The 25,113-nt window shown below is 41.7% G+C and overlaps 1 long non-coding RNA gene across 1 annotated transcript; it reads left to right on the forward strand.

The window, feature by feature from the left end:
* The first annotated feature begins 20,550 nt into the window (after positions 1-20,550).
* On the forward strand, positions 20,551-24,842 carry LOC134086906 (uncharacterized). Its single transcript, XR_009939782.1, has 6 exons — positions 20,551-20,854; positions 21,707-21,734; positions 21,944-21,995; positions 22,688-22,843; positions 23,017-23,106; positions 24,370-24,842. It is a non-coding gene; the product is annotated as an uncharacterized LOC134086906 (long non-coding RNA).
* Positions 24,843-25,113: the final 271 nt, after the last annotated feature.

The raw sequence follows: 25,113 nt of genomic DNA on the forward strand, positions 1-25,113 counted from the left end.
TCTGCTCTCTGCTCCCACTCTCTGTGGGGAGATTGATTGTTCTGAAAGTTAGAGGAGAGGAGTCCCAGCACCCAGTCCTCCACCTCCTCTGAGGAACTCCAACAGGTCCTAGTGCCTACCACTCCCTGACAGTGCCTCTCTCTCTCTTTCTCTCTCTCTGCTTCTTTCTCTCTCTGTCTCTCTCTTTCACACTGAAAAATAACATTGGCGGTGACTCCAACCACTCAAGTTCATCTCTCTGTGAGTGTGTGTGTGTATGTTTGTGTATATGTGAAACTGAGTGAGTATTTGTGCATGTGTATGTGAGTGTATATCTGTGTGCATGCCTGTGTGTGTATATTTGTGTGCATGCCTGTGTGTATGTGTCTGTTTGTGTGTGTGTGTGTGTGTGTGTGTGTGTGTGTGTGTGTGTGTTGGAGGTGTGGGGGGGGGGGGGGGGGGGGGGTTGGGGGTGTAGCAAATATCCATGGCTTTGTGAGTGTCCTCCTGTGTCAGTGATTCATGAGTGGTCGGCCTGACCCGCGTTAACAGCCCCAGTCCTCTGACATTTCCTGTGGAGAGAGCTAACCTTAGTCATGGCCGCTTTGCTTTGACTTGACACAGTTAGAGATTTCAGGAGCTGAACCACATCCACCACCACTACTGCTGCCATGGTTCTTTTTCCATTCATGTGTGTCTGTGATATGTCATTGACAGATCTGATTTTGAATTAACTTGGGAAAGCACTAAGAACATCCCGTAAAAAATATTTCCTATCCTACTTGAGTTTCCCCTTGATTAATAAAGTATCTATCTATCTTTCTATCTATCTATCTATCTATCTATCTATCTATCTATCTTTCTATCTATCTATCTATCTATCTATCTATCTATCCATCCATTAGGGTGTGATCAGACAGGACACTTTTTGCAGTGAGAGGCTTCTTTTTTCTGTTGTTTTTAAGCAGTAAGCATTTTGCCGGCTGCTCGTGCACACTGGGTGCCTTGCATGTTGTGAGCCTGGTGCACTTAACGTTTTGGCAGAGGGGTGCCCTGAGCGTGTTTATAAAAACACAGTACACCTCGCATTTTAGTGGCAAGTGGCAAACCGCCTCCTGTCTGATCTCGCCCTTAAACAGTATTACAGTGAGAATGCAACGTCACTTTAGGCGTGAATTAGGCGTTTATAAGAAGGCCGCACAACCGTGTTGGAGCTAATGATTTCTCACACTTGTAAAGGCACATTTTAAATTTCGTGTTACCTAACCTAACATCAGGTAATGAATCTCATTCAGAAGTTGTGAGTCGAGAGAAGTGAAAAGCAGCAGACCTCTGGGAGACTTTCTCATAGATGGATGAAAACCTGGTTTTAATAACGCGGGACGGGAAATTCCCATAAACACCCCCACTAACATACACTTTCCCTTTGACCAATGGAATTGCAGCGTTGACAATTCTTCTTTAATTTTAAGATTACGTTGGGGTATTCAGCACAGGCAATGTTTGACACTCAACACCTGCTCTTGCCAAACACACTCTATATAACTTCAGTCTGTGGTTTTTGAGGGGGTAATTTCATTTCATATAACCCCAGAATAGTTTACCTGAAGAATGCTGAGGGCACACAGTGTAGTCTTATAGGTCTAGACCATAATGACCCATACATACTGTGTGAACTGTGCCACACCCAGTATTGAACTGGGACTTGCTGCTCTCGAATCACAACACAAGGGTCTCGGAGTACATTTTTCACTTTGCAGACTTGACTGTTTCACTCCCACCTAAAGGATATCCATTTCTTAGCCCCTGGCCCTTTGGACATCAGCTCAAGGCAATGCAGAGAAATGGTGGAGAGGACCCTTTTTCCTGTTATCTGCATATTCCATTTGTGAGACACTGATGGTGTGTCTAAAGTGACTTTGGACATGGCATTGATCATGGATGAAATTGACAAATAGTCAGTCGAGTTCATTGATAGATTCATTGACCAAACATAAATTAATATTTGGTCATGATGTGGTTGGCAAAATAATATTTTCATATGGTGATGGCATTTAAAAAGTAACTGAGTTTCTCTGTTGTTCTCTATTCTAATGAGCTTCAGTGTAAAAACAATCATCCAGGTCAGCAAAATGTCTAAGCTCAGTTTGGCTGTATGTACAGTAGTTCCTGATATGATAGTATTAATGCTTGGCCATTTGATATGACACCAATATGAGTGCTTCACACACTTAACTTACGGTAGGAAGCCTAAATTCTGGAGTCAAATGCTGTTGCTCGTTCAAGTCAAATTAATTTGATACCACTCTCCATGCTTTGGACCAGAGGCAGCATTTCAGAAAGGGTGGAACCGTCAGTGAACCGTGTAAACCTGGGTCACAGAACCAATACACATGTTATGAGGGACATCTCACACTTACCTCACAGGTGTTGACGTCTATTCAATTTGTGCATGATGTTTTGAATAGACTGGCACAATGCTTTGTTATTTGAATGTGATGTGTTCCTGCTGGGTATTCAGAAAAACACTGTTTGAGCGTGCTCTGTGAGGACATTTGACCAGTGAAAGTCAGATAAATAAATCACCAGATGAAGTTCATGACCATGTGTTTTGCTCGCATGCATTTCCAGAGGGCCTACATTGCTCTGAAGCCATGCCAAAATGCCATGTGAACGGAGTGAAAATGTATTTATCAGGTGCATTTAAGACAGTTTGATTGATTTACTGTAGCATGTTTTCATACTTCATGAGGTGATTGGACGAGGTATTTGTAAATGTACAATATATGATGTTTACATAAAATTGTATAATACTTATTTTTCCTTTGCTCTTGGAAACCTTGAGTAACTTTGCCCTCTTTCCATATACTGTACATGTTATGAAACGTCACACCTGACAAATTAACCACATACATGTCCTCAACAGGACTTTGTGAAAACATTTGGTTGCTAGTAGCAACGGGGCGTGGCAAGCCCTGCTCTGTGCCTCGGAGCTCTGGGTTGTTCTGGTTGCGTTTTTTGAGCGATGCCCCATATCGCTGTGCCCTGTTCAGGTGTGTTTTCAGCTCTTGTGCACCTGGCACACTGCCCAGAACACCTCAGGGTGCGAAGGGAGAGTCTTCAAAAGCGGAATTCAACGGACTGTCGGTTTCGCTCTTCATAATGTCATCAGTCTGCACCACACGTTTGGAATTTCTACATTTTTCTTTGCGCGCTGACATGTGGTTGAATATTGTTGTCAGTAGTAGTCCCTGAAGGAAATGGGAGATGTTGAAATCTTGAATGATTTCCACAGCAATCTGATATCCGTACAGAAGCAATGGGCAGAGTACACAGTGAGTCTTCATGTTACTACATGAATCACATGTAAACGCTCATATTAGAAATTCCCTTTTACTTTTCACGGAGGCCATGTTTTCCTCATTATCTCTATAACTTGGATTTACTGAACGTCAGTCACGAGGCCGACACATCCTGGGCACAAAGCCCACAGCCCACAGCCCACAGAGCGCACAGCTCGGCACCGCACGTCTATTCAGCATTCAACACCAAATACACATGTCCTCATTAACTCCAGTGACTCACTGTACAGTAGCTGCTTTCCATTTCAACCCCTCAACCAGCCTCTATTTGTCCAGCAGTGCATCTCAGTGAAGGACAGAATGGCCTCTCGTGGTGCTTATTGTTCGGGCGGCAAGGCCGCCCACGCACAAGCACACTTTCTCCCCGGCTCCATAAGGCCGAGAGATGACATATCCCAGCAGCCTCTTCACTCCTCACTCGTCGTCTCGTCTTGTTTGTGCCTCCCACGTCGGACAGGCAAGCGAGCGAGGCGACCGGCGAGAATCCGGCCCATTGTCCTGCCAAGGCCGCCTATGCCAAGCAAACATCCAAGCCATCCAGCGTGAGCAGCCACAGAACACAAGGCCCTCACGAGGAACAGACTGCACAGAGTAAACATGGAGAGGTAGGACAGAGCAAAAGGGAGAGAGAGAGAGAGAGACAGACAAAGGGAGAACAAGAAGGAGCAAGAGAGGGAAAGAAAAAGAGCTAGAAAGACAGATTAGATGGAGAGAAAGACAGAGACAGTAAGGCACAGCAAATGAGAGACACTGCAGGGACGGAAAGACAGCGAAAGAGTTAGATGAGAAATGGATGTGTGCAAACTCATTGTTCAATGTCACGTTAGTGTGTTTGCTTTGCCATATCACCAGAGCAGGATGTCACAAGTGCAGAGGGTTCCAGAATTCATTCAAGAGGGCTCCATGTGTTCTTTACAGAAAAAAATGGCCTTCTGGATTGGTGATCTTGTATAGTAGCACATTCATATTTAATCATTTGTAGATGCAGAGTATCCGTTTCCAATTGAACTTTTAAAATAACTAGCAAAATCTAGTGTCAAGAGAAGAGCATTGCCTTGGTTTCTTACACCCCTCAAAGACAAGGCAATTGCAGTTGACGGCTGACTTTGCCCATTGACCTGTCTTCTAGTTCTACCATCAGTACATTGCGGGTTGCCAACTGTCATTACATAACCCACACAGCACAGCAGTCTGGATCTCTTCCACGCAGTCCTGCATTCTCAAACAACCATGGCACTTACTCCTCCAGGCTTCAGAGAGGAGACACAGTGGCCTCTCACAACGGCTCATTGCTTTCACTGTTGTCAGTTTAGTAGCATTTTTTTTATAAAGACAAGTAGGGTATTAATCTCTCAAAGATTTCATTAAGACAGCTGCTCAATGAGTTATGACCATGTGGAATCATCAATTGTTTAGTCAACACATGTTTTACAAATGGACAAAGTAATATGGGTGGTGGGCTTTCAGATATGCTATGACAGGGGATAAAACATTATACATATATTTCCTCATACATGAAAGGCCATTTATGCACTGGCTTGCCACATTAGTGTATCTGTTTACAAATAGAAAGACAACTTGTCCATAGGTCCTGTGTGGTCCTGCCTATCCGTGCCTGTTGAGGGCAATTGTAAATGGAAGAATAAACAGGCTGCTGGCCAAATTTGTTTGTGTCCATGAATACACAAAACACATTTGTTAAACAAATGAGTTCATGAGATGTGATAGTTTGTGTAACTAACAGTTCAGAAAGGAGAGGAAATGCTTTGCTCCAGTGACCAGTGCTTTCCTTTGTTATTTAAAAAACAACTAATTTCTCTCCACAGCCTGTTCTCATTGTTAAGCCTGTTCTCATTGTGCCAAAGAAAGTGTCTCCTTGTGATTCGTTTTTTATGAAGATGTTTTGTTTTACTTTCTGTTGAGCTCCAGATTTTGTCTCGACGTGGAAGGTGATGACTAAGTATGAGCAGTATGCATGCCTGCAGAGAAATGACATAGTTCCGATCACCAGAGAAATCCTCCAGCAAAAACACATTTTTAATTGGATAACCTGACTGTCACACTGGCATTCCCATATTCATCAGTGCGCCCCAGGGAAACTTACAGAAAACTGAACTTGGCCTTTTTTTCTGTGTGTGTGTGTGTGTGTGTGTGTGTGTGTGTGTGTGTGTGTGGGTGAGAGAGAGAGAGAGAGACAGAGAGATAGACCGAGAGAGAGCCTGGGAAAAAAAGAACAACTCCATCCCACTGCTGTTCAGCAAATTTGAGGGTTTGGTTCGGTGCCGAGCGGATAACAAGAGTCTGTGATCACGGACTCCCGGGTCGAAAATTGGCGCGACGGACAGCTAGCCGTTCTCAGGGGTAATGCTATCTGCTGTGATCTGCCGTGATGACATGTGTGGTCTGTGTCCGGGGAAAGCCTCCCTTTGTGACAGCACGGAAAATCCAAAGGGCTCATCAGACCGGTGACGCGCAGTAGTGAGCGGGCGAATTGACAGGGCTGACTAATACACGCACCAAAGGGAACGTTTCTTTAATCTTCGAATATAAATCCTGAATATAAATGTCAGGTAATTGAATCAGAGGTGACTAAGTGTTTTTTTAAGGGTTCTGAAAGGAAAGTTACCAGAATAATGAGTCAACATTTCAGATTCATACATTCCTCACGTTCATGAGGGCATGAGCGTGAGGAAATCAACCATAATGATGACGTGCTCATCTGAACTTCCAAGCGGAACACTCCTATTCGTATAGTCGGCAATTAGTAGCACCTCTACAGATGTTAACAATGTTCATAAAGTGAACTCACAAAGTTTCCTCACTTACAGTATGTAGATAGTTGGTTAGATGATGAAACAACAGTAGATTAGATGAACTGATATCATGTACTGTAGTTTCTATGAATAGACAAATGAAGCAACAGACCTGGATGAAATTGTGAATTTCTTTTAGTATTTCTTATTTCCCTATAATGAAACACCCTTAAAGTGATCTTTCGTGTATGTCACTCTGCCTTTGAGAACATGGAAAGGCTACACAGAGGTTTATACGCAAATTTACATAGAGGTCAAGACCTACAGCTGAGATTTTAATGATTTTCTTTGATGGTTCAGCTTTGAGTCCTTATGCCTGCATGTGTATGACTGATCCCACTGTGTTTCAATTGCATTCCTGAAACATGATGTTTGCTGTGAATATCTGTTTCAACATTAAACAGACAGTTGTGAAGTTTATTTATTAAAATATATAGCATATGGGCATGTAAGGTCCTGTGTTCTGCTCAGTAGTCTGTGAAAAGTATGATACATAGAGAGACAGGGCTCAACTCAAGCTCAAGCATCTTTTTGGCAGTATGCAAATACTCCAATATGCTTCATATTGGTGTTATGTGACTGATCCTAACTTTGTTTGATTTTCTCTGCAAAATATGTGATCCTATCAAGAGACTGATTTATGTACATTTCAGCGCCCAAGCATAATCGACGCCATCACCAAACCGCAGAAAGTGCACTCTGTACTTTCATTTGCTATTTGCTATCAAACCTGTAGTTCATCTGGTACGCAACATTAAAAGGAATCAGAAGTTTAGCGGTCATGGAATGTTTTTATACAGTACATACAGCGGAGTGCATAAGCAAGCAGTTGTATTTTTATGCTTCTCCCCATCTTTTTACGTGTAACTTCCACTTTTCCCCGACCCTTTCATAAATGCATAGTATGACACTTGCCATTCTCCGCTCCTGCCACAGGCAGTCTGTGGTTTTGCTTACTGTAAGTGCGGCCTGTTTGTACATACTATGCTATGTCAAAGAACATCTCCTCTCATAGCACTACAGATAAATGCACTCATTGATGCACTTATTACAGTCATTGATGCACTTATTGTGGTTTTTAATTTGTTGTTACAAGTGCTCTTAAAAGCTTAAATGTTTTTACCATGTTGTAAGTCGCTTTGGTGAAAAAACGTCAGCCAAATGTAATGTAATGTAATGTAATGTTATTGCACGCATGTTGCAAGGAAATTACACCTCAGGTGGGCAAAGGTCTTAGTACATCTAGCACAGACTATGTTGTTGACAATAAGTGTACATGCCATGTGTTCTTCACTGAAGAAAAAAATGGATTTATACTGTTAACATTTGTTTAACTCTTTAAAGTGTAGGAAGAAACATAAACATGTCAAACATTTGCACATCTAAGTGCTGCAACTGTGTATCTTGTACTGTAGAATAATTGAATAACTAGAAAAGCACTCAGAGAGCGCAAACCTCCACCAAGCGAACACTTAACTGCCTCCTGCATCTAGACAGTGATACAGATCTCCCTTAAAATGCCATTGTTTCTTTCGTGGGTCAATTCAGACATTCCCTGATAATTTGATTCGAAATCCATCCATAACTTTTTGAGTTATCTGGCGAACAAACAGACAGACAGACAAACAAACAAACAAACCAACAAACCCCGATGAAAACATAACCTCCTTGGCGGAGGTAGTAAGTAGCAATAGGTACAGGATGTCAAAATGAGACAGGCAAGAGCAATCACAGACAAGCAAAGCAGGACTTGATGGTGCTGTAATTCGAGCATAGTTATCAAAAGAGTGTGTCGGTACTATGAACATCGGGAGCTGATACGTGTTTTGCTGTATCACTATCTGAACAAACATTGGCATTTTTTTTGAGTCACCTCCATTGAACCATGGGGTGCATGCAGAGAAAATGCATCACTCTACTACTCACTCTAACATCAATTTGAGGCAAATGGAAGTGGAATAACTACTATAGAGCCTAAGTAAAAGAGCAGGGTCATTCTGACAGCAATGGTCTTTTGGGTTGCTAGACCACGTGCTCATGGACAGGTTATTCATTTCCAGATGGTGCTCAGATGCTAAATCACTTACCTGTGACGTAAATGACACACCTGGTCCTGGCCATGGTCAGCTCACATGACGGATTTGCTCCCTCGCGTTCTGGTGTCACGGTGTGACACTCTTAACCTGGTTTGAACTCACCGGGTTTATGGTGAATATTCCAAACTTTGTGACTTTGAGTTGTTCCCTGCTCAGTTATGCAGCTACTGCACATGACAGTAGATCCAAGTATTCGACAGCAACCTTAATGGCAATATCAGTATCCAGTCCTCTAAGAATGATTATTTCATAACAGGAATAGGCAGATTTTGTCAACAATATTGATTCAAATAATATGCATAAAAAGAAGCAAGAATACTCCCTGCTCGGAACACCACACCATGTTACAGTAGATACCGCACAGCCACAGGTAATGATAACACTCCGATGATGCCATGCTATGAGGTAGTCGGACAGAGTCAGGGTTCTGGAATCCCAAATGTGTGCTCTTCCCATTCCATCCCATTCCATTCCATTCCTTCCCATCCCATTCCCACCCATTCCATCCCATCCCATCCCCCACCTCGCCTCTGTGTCCCAATTGGAAAGGCGTGAGTCACTGGGAACAATGAGAAAACTCGCTCTTGATTAACGTCAGAGACCAAGAGGCCCTTAGGCAGGCTTTTATGAGACATTACTGTATGCTACCAGTTACCAGTGGCATTGTGGAGATGACACTGCATGGATAACTGATGCTGTACATCCTTCTTGATTTCTTCACTGACTTAAATGATTAGACTACATGATTTGGTTTGAAAAGAAAAGAAGGAACATTTTTCCAAGCTTAGGCTATTTGTCTCGTGCATTTCCCGTTTTACAGTCCTTCAGTGTAAACAGTGCCAGGCAAAGGCACTTCACGTGACCAGACCAGATTGCACTAAAACATGCTGTATAGTTGGGGTTAAGATTCCTTGTAAGGATTTATTGGCAAATTGATTTACACATTGTCTACAAAAGAAAGCATGTTAACCACGAGAGATGTGCTGAGCCCTATTCTCCTACTGAACAAGTCCTGTGCCACCCAAGCTGAAGGTCTGGTTTACTGCAAGGTTTACATTTGAAATTATTTGGAGACTGTTGGTGCGCTTCGCAGGAAGACTTTACAGCTAGAGGTTCCGAATTGCATCTAAGGGCAAAAATGACACAATTAATCTGATGCATGAACAAAGCGCTCTGATCAGATCCAGATCTAACACATGGGCATGTTTAATCCTTCAGAACCCAGGGATGTAAAAGCTATTTACTTAGCGACCCACAGTTAAATATCAAAGGTTCTGTGATGATGGGGAAAGCGCGTCGACATGCCCAACCAACCACCCGCACAAGCCAAGCCCAAGACACATAAATATTCACACTTGTGTTTGTTTGCATGTTCAGACACAACACGTGCAAAGCGAAATTAGAACTTGGAGCCGGCGTTAAATCATTGAGAGAGTTACAAATATGGACTTTGAGAACTGTTGTAGATTATCAAATATGACAGAATGTTACATAGGCTCTGATGTAAATGTGTACAAAACACCAAGGAGTATGAAACCAATGGCATATTACTGTAATGTTAGCAGCTCAAAAATAGGACAGATAAATTCAAGATACTGTACATAATGAATCATATCACACCGTGCCATAGTAAGTCAGCCATCAGACAAACAGCCTTTTTTGCCTTTTATTATACTGGTACCATCTCTTCCACCACTGACTGGAACCAATTGCTAATGCACAGGAAATCTTTAAATGGTTTCCCTGATAACCCAAATCCCCAACTCAAATTGAGGAGGCCTAGTATCCGCAGTTTAAAGTCATCCTCATATTGGACACAGCATATTGATTCTGACAGACGATAATAAGAGCAAACCATGCGGTGCTTTGCAAGCCCCCTAAAATATGAGGTACACAAGCACAGCATTGGCATCTGTTTTAGCTATCAGGACAGGGAGTTGACTTCAAATAAAAGAGTGGAGAAAGAAGAGCAGAGGGAGCTCGGGCCGTGGGGAAGAGGGGGCGGAAGAGGGGAGGAAGAGGGGAGGAAAGAGAGGATGGTGCCGGTTTGGTGCCGTGTCTGTTTGTAACCCCCTCCCAGGATAGCACTGTTAACAGAGACGTTTCCTCTTTGCTGTCCTTCCCTCGTACTGTCTCCCTGTCTCTAATTGCTCTCTGTCCCATACAGTACATACTCTAGCACACACAAACTGCACACACACACACACACACACACACACACACACACACACACACACACACACACACACACACACACACACACACACACACACACATGTACACAACGCAGTAAACCATCCCCTATAGACTTCAAAAGAGCGCTGCTGGTGAGTTGAGTTGGAGGCAGAGGGGCAGATGTCTTTTGTTTGTTTCTAGGTGGCGTCATGGAATAGGTCTGGGAGTGCGAGTGTGATTCCTCAGGCTGCCTCTGGAAAATTAACCTTGGCACTGCTCTACCACATCAGAGAACGTCGGAGGTGTAGCACACTCGTAAGCTGAGCTCCGGCCGAACCCTTCAAGGAGTTCACTTCCTAAAGTTGTGGCTTCCTTGACACGAGTGAGAGTTCAACGTGTCTGCAAGGGTTAGGAACTTTGACACTTTATTTATCCTCTTGAAACTGTTGCAGTTGGCCTTCAGAACATATTGTACAAGTGCTTAGTATGCAAACTTATTTGTATGGACTCTGAATAAATAATCTTTGGTAATTATGATGGGTGTTGCCAATTCAAACATAAAATATACTTTCATCTCAAAGAGGTTCAGCTCATCCAAAATAGACATAGGTGAACAGGTCACATTTGCAGTTTTTAATTCCACTTGAAATGATACTGTTCCCCTGTGAGGTTTCCAGAAGGCCAAAAACCACTCAGACAGTTTTCTGTCCAGGGACAATCTTCTGTTTTTTTCAGTAACTGATAATTGGATATGAAAAGAAAATAAGCAAGCCATTTTTCGTCTGGTCAGTCAGAGCTGGCCACGCATTTGAACTTAAGGGTGGCATATGGTACCAATCTAAATGGATAATCTCTGTGTCAAATCGGTGGCATATTTGATATTAACCTCCAAGCTTTCGTAGAATTGCAAAGAACTTCTCAGTTTGCACAAATGTATTTGTCATCATTGGCATGCATCTTAACAGGATAATTGGGATCTTTTTCTCACACTGAATCCTGCAATCCAGGCGAGCATTCTTGGATGCTCGTCACAGTAGCGTACTGTTGGACAGTTTAAGCTATCTAAATGCACTTGGCATTCATGTGCCTTTCCATCTGGAATATATGAGAAACTGGGAACGGTAACGCAATGTTTCGCAAGAAAAAAAGTTCAACTTGGAGAGGTAAAGTGTCATAGGCAATTCTGTGAGTCTATCAAGAACCCATCTCTAGATGATATTCTATTACAGTATTGTGTTAGGAATACTGGCACTTCCAAAGACTATGAGGAGAAGGGACAGAAAGCAGACTACTTTGAAATGTCTTTATTTCATTTGGGGATGAGGTAAAGCAAATGATTCAGAGTACAATTGTATTGCCCCCGAGTCTCCACTGCTTTACAACAGTTGACACTTGCAGTATATGGCCACAGCCTATTTTATCGGAAAAAATGAAATGCGGCTTATTGCCTTTTACTATCAAAACTCAGTACAGAGGTTGCCTTGGCAAGCCTACTTTTGGGTATTTTGAGAAAAGAGTCCTTTTTTTGGACCTCTGACCTGAACTACTTTTACAAGAGAAACATGGTCATTGTAAGGAACAAGGTTTGTTCTCTGTGATCTCTTACCCAAGCTGGAGAAGTGATTGGCCCCCTGGTTCTCTCACACCATTACTGGCATCACTCTCAGAGGACAGCTAGCCCACGCTCTCTCTCTCTCTCTCTTTCTCTTCTCTCTCTCCTGAGCACAAACTCATCCCCTGTTCAGGAGGTGATGACAGATCTCTTCCCTTTCATCTGGCTAATGGACTCATTTTGTGTAATGTGTGTGGGGCACGTCTCCATATTTGATTAACGATACTGATGAATGAGATTTGCGCTTTTGTGAGTCCTCTTTTTTTTATGCGGACATACTGTGTACATCGTGACAGGAGGCCTAATGCATCATGGGACAAATGTCTGCTTCAGGCACAGGTGGGTAGAAATGGCCTTGTAGTCCTTTGATACATAGAAAATTCACTTCGGTACCTTTCGACGAATAAGCAACTGCCTCTGTGTTCTCCAGCTGTTGGGAAAATCACAATGTCATCCAAGGATGGCTTATATGCCTCAGAGTACACAGAGCACCTGATGCAGAAGTAGAGAAGATCAACAAACACCCCATTGACTGTTTAAGTCATCCCCTCTGATGTGGGTGGGTGGTTGAGTTGCGTGATATGATACACGGAAGGTTATCATTTTACACCATCATCACGCCAAGTCATTTGCGCTTTTCCAAGAAAGCGGATGACTGTTTGATGAATGAGAGGGAATCATCACAGAGCTGTATCTGAGAGAACTTGAGCTACTAGTGATGACGGTCAAAAACAACAGATCCGCCCCTGACTTTCCGTCTGGGCTTCTCTACATCCACAGACCTGACTCATGACTAATGACGGCTCCTGCTTGATTTGATCTCTGGATGACTCTGTATGAATGACTCAAGTTTGAGCCAAACTTGAGGAATCCCAGAGTTCCTCTATGTGGGCGTACAACAACGGAAAAAAAGAAACATCTTGATTGTATAATCACTTCAGTTTGTACCAATATTATTATCTATGTGTAATCAAGATAAATATTGCTTACTGTGATGCTCGGAATTGGTATGTAAGCATAGTCTTGAGTTTATGATAACTTTTCATGAACAATTTTGTTCAGTATAGCGAGAGACTGTTGTTGGCAGTGGCCATCTCTCTGTCTCTCTCTCTCTCCCTCAGACACTGAAAACTGACAATATTCATCAACTTTGAAGGGTTTCAGTTAATCAAATATGATATGTCTGACTGGTGGACTTAAATCCAGTTTGTGGGCAGAAAAATATAGATTATGAAATAACATCGCAGCGATGATATTGGCTATGGTTAAAGCCATGAGCTAAAGTTTAGTCTGATTAGTTCTGCTTTGAATGGTTCAGGCACTTATAAGGCTAATGCAAGCCAACAGTTTGCATGTGGCAGACAAACGCTCAGCATTTGGCAATATTTTCACGGGCAGGATAAACACATAGACAGGGATGGCAGTTGAGCAGCGAGTGCTTAGTCTCCAGGGAAAAGGAAATAAGCGTAATGGTGGTCGTGGTGGTGGGCCTTGTCTTTAAGTGCTCACATGTGTGGCCTACATCTCCAACAGTGGTCGTTTTTCTTGTGACGTTCAAATGGCCGTGGCTCCGACGGCACAGTAGCACAGCAGCAGCAACAGCATCTGTGCAAATGGGAGACTGGCCTGAACTAAAACCCCGTTAAGAATGAAGGACTTTTAAAATGCATGTGTTTGAAGCAACACAAACTGTCGTGTCCCTATCTGGACATGTAGATGTGTTAAAAAAAAAACAACACAACGTGTGTTATTTTAAGCACATTAATTATGAGAGCCTGAGGAGCTTGAACGCTCCATGTGCGTCATTCATTTATAAATGGAGAATAAGTTACAGTTACACATATCACCATAGCACTTTTTCATCGTGAAGCATTTTTAATGTGGTATTACATTGTGATTAGTGCTAACATTTATCATAGCAGTTGTCACAGGGAGAGTGTACTGTATGTTAGCGCAGTTTTACAATCTGTCATGATGAGACCCATGATTCACACTACATTTATTCTTCAAATACAGCTCAAGACGTACAGTGGGGACATGTTATCTGTGTACATGTAAACAGTTTGTCTGTGTGATTCTCAGTGTTCATCTAAGCACCATCATCAATTGCAAAGGGGAAGAGGAAATACCCCAGAGATGGCAGTGCATGATGGCATGATATTTTCATTTCACAAGACAACTTCACATGGCAGCGAAGCGTGCTTGCCAGAGGAAGTCTGATAGTTTCGTTCACTGCAGGTGATGGCGGTGTACGCCCACTCACTACCCTCCATCCTTATTCCACTCCCATAACCATCTCCTGTGTTTTGAAACTGAAATGTTGGCAGGTCTTAGATTAATTCACATTGAAGACTCATTGTCACAAGTCACAGCAAGCTGTCGGCCTCCAAAAGTCTCGGAGCACATCACAATGCCTGGGTGGCCGCAAGGGAGCATTTCCCATTCAGTCTGTATTTAAGTTGTTCAATTTGGAAATTTGGTCACGCTTGTTCCTTGAAGCGTGACCTGGCAATATTATTTAATACTGGATCTATGTGCTTTTCCTGTTTTTCACAACAACAACAACAACAAATTTAAACTAGATGTACCGCATAGCGATACACAATATGACCGCCGCTCAGTCCTGCACATTCTCTCCGCAAATATCAATCACGCTTGTGTTTCCATCGCCTACTCCATCCCTACTGCAACTTTTATGTATGTAAATGAGTGTGTGCATGTGTGCGCTTGCTTTTGTGTATGAGTGCTTCTCTGTCTAGTGTGAGTGTGTGTCTGCTTGTGTGTGTGTTTAATGTGTCTCTGAGTATATGTCCACTGTGTTCTCTGCCGTCACTGTCACTCCAATATCAGATAACACACACACACACACACACACTCACATGCGCGCGTGTGCACACACACACACACACACACACAAACACACATACACAGGCACACACTCACACACACACACTCGCACACACACACACACACACACACACACACACACACACACACACACACACACACACACACACACACACACACAGGCACACCCAGAGAGAGAGAGAGAGAAAGAGAGAACACACACAGAATACACACAGATAACACAGACACAGAGAGAGAGAGAGAGAGAGAGAGAGAAAGAAAGAGAACACACACAGAACATGCACATACACACATATACACACATGCAAACACACAGATGGGCACACAGAAACGCACCCACACACTATAGTACATCACACACACACTCACTTCTCAGCTCCGGTGGTCTCACAAAATGTACTCAAAGATGTGTGTGTGCATGTGTGTGTGTGTGTGTGTGTAGGTGTGTGTGCGTGTGTGTGTGTGTAAGGGTGTATGTGTGCATGCGTGTGGGCGTGTTTGTGCATGTGTTTGTATAATGTTTTATGTACATGTGTGTATGTAGTGGTGCGTGTGTAGGTATGCGTGTGTGTGTGTGTATTTATGTGTGTGTGTGTGTGTGTGTGTGTGTGTGTGTGTGTGTGTGTGTGTGTGTGTGTGTGTGTTCCTGCATGTTTGTTGCACCCAGAGCAACCATTCTCTTTTAAAACATATTTGGAAACTAGTTGATTAAAGGTTTCTAATGGTGTCACTTATATGTTTCTAGGACAAAAACTAGCAGAGATTGAGATGTTTGGAACAGTTTTTGAAATCCCCAGGGGGGGATTTAGACTCCAGATAATACCACCATCTACTGGCCGATGGGTATACAGTCCTGAATGTACACATAAATCCATTTATTTTATAGCCCCCCATGGATGAAATTCCACAAAACTTGGCATACTCCCAGAGGGTGTCAGGTTAATCATACACATGAAATTTGGTGCAGTTCATAACATCTCATCTGAAGATAGGGGCAATTAAAGCAATATTACATTGCATTTTCAATTTTTACGATGGGGGGGCAAATCACAAATGACTGGTTATAAGCTAAGTTGATGCAAGCTCTAGAGAACAACATACCATAAACATTTTGTCATCCTCGGTGCCACGGTTCAGGTAGTTATGTAGGAAAAACTGTCATTTTTGGGCTTCGGGCGGGGGCAGCGCGGGGGTGGAGTGACCCCCGGGGACGAAACGAAAATTTTCCATAGAACTCTACTGGGGCTACATGCCCACCAAGTTTCATGCGCACCGGTGTTACGGTGTCCCGGGAATCGTTGACGAAAAATGACGGGAAAAAAGAAAAAAAAAAAAAAAAAAAAAAAAAAAAAACTTTGACAACAACTATATGACCGCTTCGCTAGCTACGCTAGCGGCGGTCATAATAATGGTTTCCAAATGTTTGTGGTAGACTTCATGGTTGAAAATGAATGATTGTTTCAGACTTTTTCTATTGTACACAAACAAAATGTGTGGTAGATGTTAATACCAATGCATTATCGCAAAATGGAAAAATGGAAATCTCAATTTTAAACATTACTTTACAGCTATCCACGACTTGAGAAGTAGTATCTGGTTTGGGGAGCAGAGTGACTAGAGTAAGTGTTTTTGACATTGGTAAATTATACATCTGCATATATCTACATCCAACACAAGTAATGCTTTCTAGTCAGGTAAATGGCTTTTTTTTTTACTCACAGGAATATAAGCCTGGGCAAAACAGACTCCTTCCATAGAATGTTCAGTTTATGTTCTCCTCCAGCAGAGCTAAACAAAAGCCATGTCAGACAGCTTGATGTTTCATCAGGGTTAGACAAAGTGAAGTGCTGAGCCTTGGCAGCTGTGATGGATTGCCTTTGCCGGCTAACACACAGGAAACCTGAATGTTCGATCTAAATTCCACCACTCAAACTGATCCCCTGGCTCCAGTGAAAAACACAAGACGAACGTGACCTTAACACTGCATTAGCTGCAAAAGCCCCCATTTTTGCTTCCTTTTGGTATTCTGCCTTGCGTTTTGAAAGGTGAAAAATGTCTTCCCCTGTGTAAAGTTACTGTTGGCATGGCAGTCACATCCCATTATCACTGACTTAAAAGGAGAAGGGAAGAAGGGGAAGGAATGTTTCTGAGCCTTAACATAATAATCAGTAAATATCATTGCAAAAACTACAGTAGATGTGTATCCCATGAGAAGCAATGTTACAATGTTATGTTACGCTTTATGAATGTTTGGGCTAGAGATGCATCTTCAGTTCCAGAAGTAAAGCCTGTACTTTCACACAGAAAACAACAACATGAGAAACAAGACCTCCAGCCGTGCTGCTTTGGGTGGCTTGCACAGACGAGCCACCAGTGCAGCACGGCAGGACTGAACTCTGGCCTCAGACTTAATTGGACACACACAAACACCCTTTTCAGTTTTTGCCAGCTTGCAGTGTAGTGATGCCCAGCTGTGGAAACTGGCCCCAGTAGAATAAGAAACCACAGAATGATCTTAACCCCTGGCCCAGGGAGTGTGGCTCCAGATGAGGCTGCAGAGCCACTCCCCAGAACACAGTGGCCTGCCCTGTGCCTGGTCCCTACACCTGCATGATCATGGTCACTGTATCAACTCAAACTCAGTTAAAAACAAACACCTCAACCTACAGGATGAAGGGACTACTCTACCCGCATGCATACTAACATCCACTCGGAGCCAGTTCAAAACACCTTTACCCACATAGCTGTTCATACTGTATGCAGGTGGAATATCAACATATATCAACTGAACCTGAAAACAAATCAGGCAATTCAAAGCATGTTCAAAACAAACAATTCTACCCAGAAACAATTCTACATAGTACTGTATGTTCACTGCAGTCAAGTTCAGCTCAAAGCAAGCAGCTCTGTCTGTGCTTTCATATGCTGAGAAGTGCTGGCGACAGAGGTCAATGCTGTCTTACTATATGTATGGGATGCCTTTATGCACATGCATATAGAATACCACTGATATACTACTAAACGTTGTACTATTATTACTTACATTTACAATCTTTGATATTAGTACAGCTGTTAACAATTGTTGTGATGGAAGGTGTGGGTATATTACACTGAACTCCTACTACTGTGACACACATTTTGGTGTACCAAAAATACTAAAAAGCCTGATTGTTGTTTGGAGGGTCTTGTCATACCTTGCAGGCAGAAGGATAAATGGACTTAATTAGGAAATAATCGCTCTTTTGTGATTTAAATAAATAATGTTGGGGTCATTACAACAAAGGAATCCGACCAGACGCATATGTGTTGTGTCCTACTGCTCGGCTGTGATGCGTGTTTGACAGGGATATTTAGTTCGACAGGGATATTTAGTCATAATGAATGAAACATTCCTGTTTTGTAAAAACCATGCAGCGCATAGGCCTACGATGCGGCGTCTATGTTATTATGTCTGATGGAGCGCATACAGTATGTGTGAAAAGACAAAGGGACTACACACTGTTAATCATTTTCTTTTTGACAGAAGCATTAACACAAACCAAGGTGAGAGGAGTAGATGAAGTCTACGTCAGTGTCAAAGTAACTATGCTTACCGCCCATCAACAGCGCCAAACCTGTTTCGAATTTGCCTCAGCTCCTGAGCGGAGTGCGTTCACCAGCTGCTCCGCGCGCGCAGTGGAGGGAAATAATAAACAGGCCGGCATTGCGCGCGCTCTGGCAACTGCATGGAAAACAAACAGAGCTCGGTGACAAATTACAAGTTTGTCTGGAGCTGAATAGCAGCCCTATGCACGCTGCCCTGCTGTGTTGCTAGTTTGCTGCTAATAGGATAAACTGCTTACCAGAAACATCATATGTGAAAAAAGGGGCGAGGGTATTGTAAAGCTTGTAAAATTCCTTAGCAAAGACTCGCCTGAGGAGAAAGTTTCTCATTATACATCCAGTCAGGTTTTTTTTATGCAATTGTAAAAGGTACCGGATTAAAACTTCCATGGGGTTTATGTGGCTCAAGCTGTACCTGTCTGGAGAGATTTCATGGGGCCAGCCATTGACATCTCATCAAAATGACAACGCTAATAAGCAGAGTGGACACCACAAGGCCCACCACGGCACCGCCGGCTGATTGCTGCAACCGAACCCGCCTTCCTCTCATGCGCGTGCAGGATCCGTGCCACTGCACAGTCATAAGTAATTAATGCCTCGCCATGGAGTTGGCCATAGGAGGGCTTATGTTCACAGCCTTGTTAGCTATCCCATTTCTTGAGTAATTGTTGCTGTAATGAGGGTCAAAACATCAGCATGGCTCTAAATGGTTTAACCCCACTCACCTATCATTTAGCACAGGGCCTCTGGTTTATGGTGAGAAACTCATGGGTGGGCTTTTTCACTGCAGATGACTCATCATCGATTTTGCATATATGCAAAAATGTAAGGCAAGTATGAAAGTTGTGCCTTAGTTGTAGGCCTACTGAATTAGACCACTTTTAGCCATTATTTCTTTTTTTAAAAAAGATATTTAGTTTCCTGTTTGTGACATATGTTAAAAGTGATCTGTCTTGGAATTTATACAACCACCCTAAACGCTTCAAAATGTTGAAAGATCCATACATGTCCTTCTTTCATATTTATAGGACATTACATTTGTGTTTGGATCAGTCCTCTGTATGTGTGGAAGAGGTTGTATGGGTCAGATAGAATATAAAAGCTTTTGAAGATGGCATTAGTGCTCTCTGGTTGAAAAGTAAAGAAAACATGACACTGTGGTTGGTTACTTCATATCATCCCAGGAATCAGAAGTCCTTTACAATCAACTAACCTTCTGGAATTTCCATAAGCCCAGGCTTGAATGCGTTGTTTCGCCTTGTTTAATGTCAGCACTGGTATGGTAAATTCCCCAAATTTTCCGGAACAGGTTAAAAACTGTTCATGGTTCGTTTTCTTTCAAAGTAATTTCTCATGTTTGTCAGTAGAGGTTTCAACGGGCTTATTTCTCTTTGATTTTGATCGAGCCATGCCACATCTGCTGTTTGAGCAATGAGTCATTCTTTTTTGGGACATGTTTGTTTCTTTGACAGAGAGAAAGTTTCATTTGAGTGTAAATACCCTCTTAATGCATTTGAATTTGAAAATACCCTCATCGATTGAGCGGCAAAAAGATCTGAACAAAGATTATGCGCTGATTGTTGCATGGTTATGACAAGATTTTATAACATTGACCTTCCTCTCCTCATTACAGTTGCTTGAAGGCTATGTGTACACAATTAAGTCCTCAGTTCAATAAGGCAGCAACATTAAATATCATTTGAAGTTTAAAGCCATAGTTGAGCTGTGATTTATTAAATAGAAAAATATCCTACAGCTACCTTTGAACACCAGTGCATTCAGTATCAACTGTTTTGAAAGTGATTAGGTGGTACAAAATGTCTCTGCTGAATTCAACTTATAATAAACATACAATATTCTTTAGCTATAGGCTGCTGATATTAATTAATATGATTAAGCTGAAAAGAAACAGATAATTCAAGGCACAGTGTTGAGAACCAGCAGTGAAGTATTAGCCACATTAAAGTAGCCTGGCAAGCCAAACTATACATTAAATGTACACTGAAAAAAATGGAAATAGGGGGTCATTGATGTGACACGAATTAATCTGGTAGATGCAACAGGATTGTTTTACATTCCGTTTGCAAACATGTTTTAATTTAGTAGATTTGAAGAGTTAATTTTGAATGTTGGATGTATTCATTTTTCTCACGTTAATTGGAAGTGAAAATTTCACGTTCAGATATACTCCAGAGCAGCAGGTGGCTGTAATGCCTAGTTAAAACAACCAGCGGTAGAAGAAGAAGCGTTTGAATCGTGGTCACACTGGATATCGTTGGCCAAAAACTAATCGCTGCTGGTGACTGTATGTCATGAAAACTGAGGCTCGAGTTAATCTACTGAAAGGTAAGTTTATCAACCTTATGATCATGTTATATTAGGCAGCATATCTCCTAGCAGTTTTCTTGCAGTATAAAATCGTTGCATTGTGAAGCCTTGATGTCTTTTTCCGCGGCTTTTTTTAGTTAGTCTAACCAGAGCCCGTCTAGGAACCTAGCTGCTACCATGAAACCAGCACTAGCTAGAAATGTGCTGCAACCGTTGGCTGGTTGGGAAATTAATAAATAAAGCTTAGAGCTAAATATTGTCCATTAGTTGGATAATGTACTTTGGAATTTCGTGGAGAATATGAATGTTAGGGTAGGTTGCATGAAGAATATTAAAAAGGTGTATGTTAATGAAAGCTGTGCGCCACGTGTGTTGCTAGCAAACTGCAAGGAAAACCTTTTACTGCTAGTGCTAGCATAGCCACGTGGACATATAGTTCCAGAAAGTTTGTACCCACACTATGAACATAAGTATTTTGATTTGTTTGTGCCGCAAAATAATAATAAAAAAAACGTGCTCAAAAGATTTCTTAAAGAAATCAAACTTGAATATGTTTAGTGACCTTAGTTCACTCTAGCCCTCCATCAATGTCCAAATGACTCCAAAATAGTTGGAATCATTTGTGCATGTTTGTGCAGTCAACATAAGCATTTTAGGACCTTAAATTCTTACATTATATACCGGTACTCTCTTTTTCCATAGTGATCCTCACACCCAAAATCATTTGTTTGCATGCATTCATTGATTATAGCTTTCCTTGTGCCATAAACAAAATATTTAGGCATGTTTTGATTTGTGCATTTGTTTTGTGACATGTTGATTTGTGTGCTTATGAATAGAGTTGATGTAATTGTTTTTTCTCTTCCATAGGTCCATGTTATTGCACGCACTTCCAATTGTAAGTACTGTCATCAGTTGTATTGCTTCTAAATCAAATTCAATTCAAAATTAGGATCTACAAATTTGTGTTTGTGTTAAAAATGTGTCAATTCACATGGAAGTCTGAATTTTGGTAGTACATTGTAAGTATATCATTTTGCTTGTTATTGATGTTAAGATTGACGTTTTAATAATGTGCCTATTGTCTTTTTTTTATATCTGTTGCAGGGTTAGGTGGTGGAAATCTGGAGCTGTAAGGGATGCAAAGAAACAGTATCAAGTAGGTCCACGCTCCTAAATCATTACAAGCTTAAAGGGATATTCCGCCATTTTTGGAAATACACTCATTTTCCACCTCCCCTCGAGCTGATTTGACATGGAACTACACTCTCATCTGGCGTAATAATCAAGGCAACTTGCAAACGTACCATAGGCGCAGTGATATCGTACGCAGCATCTGAAAATAGTCCCCATAGACATCAAGCAGTAGTAGTGCCAGTAGCTGCAAGTTGCCTTGATTATTACGCCAGATGAGAATGTAGTTCCATGTCAAATCAGCCTAGAAAAACGGCAGGGTTCATTTTCAGTTGGTCTTATTGCACTTTCTAACTTGAGAGGACACACGTTTTAAATGGGAAAATTACCAGAAATATTAGTCACTTTTAAACATGAAGCTAGCAGGCGAGAAGCTAATGGTCTAATCCGATTCAATGATCTATGCTAGGCTGAAGCTAAAAGTTGTATCGCCAGACTCACAGAATGGCTGGATGAACGGGAACAAGGTAAATATCGATTGTTTTGCTCGAGGGAAGGTGGAAAATGAGCGTATTTCCACAAATGGCGGAATGTCCCTTTAAGCATCCGCATTTTGGACGTAGTGCTCCCTTTCCCTGTACATACCCACACTGTCCTTGCACGTTTAGAACGTGGAATTCAAATCTGCTTTCCTTCCTGTTAATGCTTTTATTTCAGATCAACGCAGAATTCAAAAGAATTACGACGGTCCCACTTCAATCCAAGTTCCTGTCTCAGATAGACCTTCACTCTGACAACCTGACAAAGCTGTTCCAAAAGAGAGGGGGACAAATAGGGAAAGGTCTCCAGTCATGTTCTCAATGATTGCTTGATGTGAGTGATACTGGGTCTTAAATCATGCAAACCTTACAAGGGATTTTGATCATATTGATATTTCTTCACATTGTATTTGTCAAACTTTTCTTTCTTTTTCCATGATCGTTTCCAGCAGTGGTTGACTTAAATGAAAGTTAGATTCACCTGCTAATCAAATTTTTTTATTTCAGTGTGATATAGATGCTGGCCGGGAGTGTCTCCTGAAGGGACTTTGTATGTACATGGGGGAAGATCCTGAAAACCTTGTGCAGGAATATGTGGTATGTACATTCTCAACACTCCACTTCTTGTATTACGTAAAGGGGAAATCTAGTGTAAATCCCATAGCCCTGTTTAAAGGAACATTTCACCGTTTTTTCATATTAAACTACGTTATTCCCTTAAATAAGACGAGTTGATACATGCCTCTCACATTCAATGCGTGCACTCACTGGCTCTGGCGTGCGGCGCAACTTTGATAGCACTTAGCTAGCCCAATGCATTCATTAGGATCCAAACAGAGATGAAGTTAGAAGCGACCAAACACCTCCATGTTTTCCCAAAATACAGTTACACGAGTAGTCACACGACCAAGTATGGTGAGACAAAATAAAACGTGGTGCATTTGTAAGCAGGTAAGAGGGATAACTATATTGTGTGGCGCAGTAATATCCTCACTTTTGCACTTTCAGTTTCACTTTGGAGTGAGGATATTATGGCGCAGAGTCTAAATGCTCCCAATGTTATTCCGCCACACAATATAGTTATCCCTTTTGCCTGCTTAGAAATGCACCATGTTTTATTTTGTCTCACCATACTTGGTCGTGTGACTACTCATGTAACTGTATTTTAATAGGGAAAATATGGAGGTGTTTGGTCGCTTCTAACTTCATCTGTTTGGATCCTAATGAATGCACTGGGCTAGCTAAATGCTATCAAAGTTGCGCTGCGCGCCAGAGCCGGTGAGTGCACACATTGAAACGTGAGAGGTATGTATCAACTCGTCTTAATTAAGGGAATAGCATAGTTTAATATGAAAAAATGGTGAAGTGTTCCTTTAAGCTCACCACATGCAGTCCATTGGAAAAAGAACGAGACAATATGGGAAAACATAGGCCAATTCATGGACAGGCAGCTTAAAGAAGACTATAGGGCAACTGAAACTGAAACTAAGGAGAGATGCCCCATTAGGTCCAGCTGCCTGTCCATATCTTTGTCTATACTGTGCCAAAGTCTCATTCTTTTTTCCTATGGACTGCAGAATGCTGTGATTGTTAAATCCTCAATGCTTATTGACTTAAGCCATGTAAAGTAATGTAACATTTCAGACATGACTACTTTCTGTAGTGGTCTCTTATCAATCTTTGGATCAAATAAAAAATTCTGGATGTTTTTAGTATGGTATCAGAATCATAAATTGGTGAAATTCAAGGTTTATATTGCCATTATGCTTTGCCTATTTTCACATACATTAATTTCTCAATAGAGCTTGGTTAAGGGGTCTAATTTCCGTACTGTTATGTGCATTTGTCTGTCTTAATCAGGGCATGGATGAAGTTGATGTCAGTGAATCCATTGAAGACGCTACTGTCGGGATTTACGTTCGGAGAGAACATGAATCAAGTGAACCGGAGGACATTTGTTTCTTTTTTTGATGCGCAAAGGACTTCAACACATCTCACTTTTTGGTCTCTTGTTCATCTCTCACTCTCTCTTTTTGTCTGTCACACCAACACACACATACTAACAAACACACGCACCTCACACCCATCCACATAACTCCAGTGACAAACTCCAGTGTAATTTTTGCCACCATGTTTGGCTCGCAGCATAGACCACCATTGTCTTCCTCTCTCTATCCCCTTCTCTTCCTCTCTTTCTCTTCCCTTCTCACTCTCCCTCCCTCCCTCTCTCACTCCTCTCTCTTTCTGTGTAGGATGTCTACTGTACTGTAAAGTGTTGGATGAAAGCATTGTGTACTCATGTAGCGTTCAATAAAAAAATGAAAAGACTGAAACTGACTGGCTCATTTCAATACAAAGATGTACTACTAGGGACATTTCTTTATGAGTTTAATTTGTATTAGCATTAAGAATTCAAGTTAAAAGTATCATTTAAATCTACTTCCATTAACATGATAAAATTACTTTTACATTACACAATAAATTGGTATTACATAAGTATGAAGGTAACATCTTCATTCAACATGATTTTTTTATATAATACAATGTGATTGCATTGTGTAGGCTTTACAAGCAACGATTAACTAGAACCAAAGTGTAAAAATT

This window comes from Sardina pilchardus, chromosome 7, assembly GCF_963854185.1.
Source record: "Sardina pilchardus chromosome 7, fSarPil1.1, whole genome shotgun sequence".
Classification (NCBI taxonomy): Eukaryota; Metazoa; Chordata; class Actinopteri; order Clupeiformes; family Clupeidae; genus Sardina; species Sardina pilchardus.